This window comes from Pristiophorus japonicus, unplaced genomic scaffold (assembly GCF_044704955.1).
Source record: "Pristiophorus japonicus isolate sPriJap1 unplaced genomic scaffold, sPriJap1.hap1 HAP1_SCAFFOLD_314, whole genome shotgun sequence".
In the NCBI taxonomy this organism is placed as follows: Eukaryota; Metazoa; Chordata; class Chondrichthyes; family Pristiophoridae; genus Pristiophorus; species Pristiophorus japonicus.
The window spans coordinates 72,305-77,597 of NW_027252933.1; the positions used below are offsets into that span (position 1 = coordinate 72,305).

A 5,293-nucleotide genomic window follows, 5' to 3' on the forward strand; every position below is an offset into this window, starting at 1 on the left:
GCCCCTATTTGAGAGACCCATTAGCACCTCCGGGGGGGTGCTAACGCGGCAGAAGAAACCGCCCGGGAGTTTGCGGAGGTGCTGCCCCTCACTGTCCCGTGCCGACCTCAATGCCCCGCGGGGGAAATTGCCTCACAGGCCCCGGGGTTGGTGTGAGCAGCTTCGCTCTCGAGGCCATACCTAAAGGGGAGGGTGTCAGCGCCCCACACCGCCATCTTTACTGGTTTGCCGACTCTCGGTTTGGGTGCCGGGCTACAGGCCCAGTCCCATGCTGCCCTGGTGGCCAAGTGGAGGACATCAGAAGCCTTGCAGAGATCGCAGTGTCCTCCCCTTTAAGCGAAGGGGAATGGCGTTGAATCATGTCAGTGCTACGCGGAGCATTCACGTAGCAATTCACTCGCCGCCCCATTGCGCCCCACCAACTGCCCCTAATGGAAGTGGAGTGGCGAGATTGTGCCTCACTTCCTTTGAGGAACGGGAAGCCCAATTCAATGACAGGAGTGGGATTTATGTGCCAGGCACAGAAAGTCCCAGCTCCAGCTGGTTACCGCCCCCAATCGGGGCACAGGGCAATTTCACAAGTGAATGTCACAATGTGAAACACCAGGAACAAGTGAATGTCACAATGTGGAACACCAGGAACAAGGGAATGTCACAATGTGGAACACCAGGAACAAGTGAATGTCACAATGTGGAACTACAGGCACAAGAGAATGTCACAATGTGGAACACCAGGAACAAGTGAATGTCACAATGTGGAACACCAGGAACAAGGGAATGTCACAACGTGGAACAAGGGAATGTTTAAGCCAATAGGGGAGCACCTTGTATGGGTCTTCGAATGAAGAAACCCTCAAGCACTTTGGTATCAAAAATTGTTGGTGTATTCTTCTGTTTGTAAATATATTCATCAGCTTTTGCACATTTGAAAGTTGTTTTCTTTCGTGGATTGTCAGAATGTCACTGATAGCGGGCGGCTGAATGGGTTCTCTGTTCTTTGACGAAGGGAGCAGATTACATCGGACTTACAGCACAGAAAAAGGCTATTCGGCTCAACCAGTCCATGCCGCAGTTTATACTCCACTTGAGCCTCCTCCCATCTTTCCTCATCTAACTCTCAGCATAACCCTCTGTTCCTTTCTCCCTCATACGCTTATCTTGCCTCCCCTTAAATGCATCGATACTATTCACCTCAACTACTCCCTATAGTAGCGAGTTCCACATTCTCACCCCTCTCTGGGTAGAGAAGTTTCTTCTGAACTCCCTATTTGATTTCTTGGTAACTATCGTGTATTGATGGCCTCAAGTTTTGTTCCGACCCACAAGTGGAAACATTCCCTCTGTGTCCACTCTATCAAAACCTTTCATAATTGTAAAGACCTCTATTAGGTCACCCCTCAGCCTTCTCCTTTCAAGAGAAAACAGACCCAGACTGTTCATCCTTTCCTCATGGGTATAACCTCGCATTTCTGGTATCATCCTTGTAAAGTTAGGTAGTTACTGCTTCAGCAAGCCACAATCTGGCATGGAGCAAGATCTCCTCAAACAGTAACGTACCTATTCCCTGCCTGACTAAATTCTCATTGGGTTTCACATGACTGAAAGGCAGCAAAATAAAACAATGAATTGCCCGTTGAATTTGCTGACACTCAAAAAATACTTGCTGGTTAAATTTTTTTTAAATGTACAGACCGACGACAAATGAATGATTTGGATGTAAATGTCGGGGACATGATAAAGAAATTTGCAGATGATACAAGATTTGACCATGTGGTTGACATTGAGGAGGAAAGCTTTAGACTGCAGGAAGATATCGATGAACTGGTCATTTGGGCAGAAAAGTGGCAAATGGAAATCAACCCAGAAAAGTGAGGCAATGCATTTGGGGAGCGTTAACAAGGCAAGGGAATACACAATACATGGGGGGATACTGAGTGGTGTGGAGGAACAGAGGGACCTTGGAGTATATGTCCACAGATCCTAAAATGTAGCCGGACAGGTCAATAAGGTAGTTTCAAGGCATTTGGAATGCTTTGCTTTTTTAGCCGAGACACAGAATACAAGAGCAGGGAAGTTATGCTAGAACTGTTTACAACACTAGTTAGGCCACAGCTTGAGTACTACGTGCAGTTCTGGTCACTGCATTACAGGAAGGATGGAATTGCACTCGAAAGTGTGCAGAGGAGATTTACGAGGATGTTGCCAGGACTGGAAAACTTTAGCTGTGAGGAAAGATTGGATCGGCTGGAGTTGTTTTCCTTGGAACAGAGGAGGTTGAGGGGAGATTTAATTGAGGTGTATAAAATTATGAGGGGCCTAGATAGAGTGGATAGGAAGGACCTATTTCCCTTGGCGGAGGGGGTCAATAACCAGGGGACATAGATTTAAAGTAGTTGGACTCGTGGGGAGATGAGGAAACATTTCTTCACCCAGAAGGTAGTGGGGGTCTGGAACTCACTGCCTGAAAGGGTGATAGAGACAGAAACCCTTATCACATTTAAAAAGTACTTGGGTGTGCACTTGAAGAGTCGTAACCTACGAAAGAAGGAGAGGGTGGACCCTGTCGGGTGGTTCCCTGAGCGGACTGTCGAACTTGTTTGGCAGAACGTCTCATCGCCAGAGCTTTCACACAAGCACCAAGACGTAGCTTGGTTGGCGGTGAGGAGGGCCCTACCCATCAGAGCGTTCATGCACAGCCGACGCCTCAACAGCACGGCACGGTGCCCCCGGGCCGGCTGCGGGGCGGACGAGACTGTCACCCATCTCCTTCAGGATTGCGCCTTTGCGACGCAGGTCTGGAAAGAGATGCGGTGGCCATCAACTCGGTCAAAGACGCTCTTTGGTCTTGCCGAAACTTGCTGGTCTTCCAGAGCATGGAGATGTCCACGTCTGCGTGTTGCAGACTGGCGCAATCCAAGATCCAGGAATACGTGCTGAGAGACGCACTGAAAATTGGTGCAGTCGCCGCAAAGGCACGGTGGGAAAGGGCCACAGTTTAAAGCCCTTCTGCCACGGTAAACCCGGGGGATGGAATCAGTACAAACCCCCCTCGGGCTGTATTTGTAATTTACTTTTTGTGTACATAGAGCACCAAATCTGTAAACACCAATGTCGTGCCATGTACAATGCAAGGTGTGTTACGAAATGCATGTTTGAAAAGAAAAATGTAAATGTACCGTCACCCATTCCGGGCACTGGATTGTGACACATGAAACGTCATTTGTGTGAATGTACCACAATGTATCCCGTTTATTGGACTGAATTGCAGTTGAACTGAAAAACAAGAAATGTAACGAACGGAACTGCCGTCAGCACCCAGATGTATTGTATGGGATTGCTGACCGCAGCTAAATGTACTGAAATGCCATTGAATGTACTGTACAGATTTTTTTATGAATAAAGTATATTTTGAAATTTAAAAAAATGCCTTGGAACGTTTCACTGCGTTCAAGGCGCTATATAAATACAAGTTTTTGTTGTTGCTGTTGTTGTGACGAAGACTCCCGGCCACAAGCTCACACCTCCCTATTGATCTTCCCCTGTGCAAAACTGGAACATTGCTTTTTCAAACACGTCAGATTCTGAATTAGTTTTCACATGAAGATTTGACAAACATTTACTTCACAGGCAATAAATATACATCGCGATTATATTTGCGGAAAACTTTCCCTGGCCCGAAGGCATGTTACTGAGGGAGCTTTGATTTCCTTTTAAGGGCAATATGCAAATAAGGACGGCATCTTCTGTATTAATGCTGTGTTTTCACAAGGGATATATCATTAGACATTGCAATATTTTAGCAGAATGGACATGTCAAAGCAGCAGCACTTTGTGAAAAGGGACATTGTGATTTTTATACATGAGTCGTTGAGACGTTAAGAGGCAGCGGATGATGTCGGGAGGCAGTTGTGTGCGAAAATCGAGCATACTTACCTGGCAGGGGAGTAACCATGATCAAGAAGGTGGTTCTCCCAGGACGAGGCTAGCCCATTGCACTTCGGGTGTGCTGACGCCTGCGATGTCCCCAAATGCGGGATACTCGACTGCAAAATTTGTGGTAGTGGGGGACTGCGTTCGCGCTCTCCCCTGGCTTTACAATTAATATCAGAATTTGCAACATATCCGTTTCTAAGTTCATTATCTATTCATCAGTCTTAACCTAGGCTTCAATTCCAGCAGAGGCGCTGATAAAAATGCCCACTAACCCTGCGAAGTACGAGACGTTACGAGGCCATCACAAAACTCTCCGAGTCCAAGTGTTGTTTCCTCCATTCCGACCAACTGCCGCATATCAGCATGCACACACAATCCAACAGGGGACGACGGACAACTCGTGTGGAACTGTGCTGTCATACACACACTATCCAACAGGCGGACAATATTTCAGGTTTAATACATCACATTTCACTGGCTTGAAGATCTCCCTTGGATCTCGGGGACCACAATTCCACACAGTACGGAAGCTCTGGTCTCAGCAGAACATCACGCACTTTCACTTGCTTTAGCCACATAGTTCATTCAGCTTTCTTCACTGCTACTTTGGACAAATTGCTTGGGCATTTTCAGCGTTTAATCAACTGCAACCCACAAATCTCTTTCAATTCATCTGGAGCTATCTCAGCACACTGATTTTGGATCAGCTCGCTGATTGGCGCGTGGGCACACACAGCGGGAGCGACGAGGTCGGGGCGAAGGGGCGGTAAGAGACTGTGGAGGGACGTGATCGGGGACCAGGAGAGGCCTGAGTTCGGGGACAGGGACAGCACGGGGCCAGCCCACGCTGCGGTATAAAAAGGGAGGGAGGGAGAGACAAAGAGGGGAATTATAGACCGGTTAGTCTGACATCAGTGCTGGGGAAAATGTTGCAATCATTTATTCAGGATGAAATAGCAGCGCATTTGGAAAGCAGTGACAGGATCGGTCCAAGTCAGCACGGATTTAGGAAAGGGAAATCATGCTTGACAAATCTTATGGAATTTTTTGAGGATGTAACGAGTAGAGTGGACAAGGCAGAACCAGTGGATGTGGTGTATTTGGACTTTCAAAAGGCTTTTGACAAGGTCCCATTGGTGTGTAAAATCAAAGCACGTGGTATTGGGGGTAATATACTGACGTGGATAGACGACTGGTTGGCAGAGAGTCGGGATAAACGGGTCATTTTCAGAATGGCAGGCAGTGACTAGTGGAGTGCCACAGGGCTCAGTGCTGGGACCCCAGCTCTTTACAGTATACATTAATGATTTGGATGAAGGAATTGAGTGTAATATCTCCATGTTTGCTGATGACACGAAAC

General features: G+C 47.4%; 1 non-coding gene across 1 annotated transcript; it reads left to right on the plus strand.

Annotated features, from left to right (window-relative positions):
- Positions 1-3,925: 3,925 nt before the first annotated feature.
- On the plus strand, positions 3,926-4,089 carry LOC139249470 (U1 spliceosomal RNA). Its single transcript, XR_011591185.1, has one exon. It is a non-coding gene; the product is annotated as a U1 spliceosomal RNA (small nuclear RNA).
- The last annotated feature ends 1,204 nt before the right edge of the window (positions 4,090-5,293 follow it).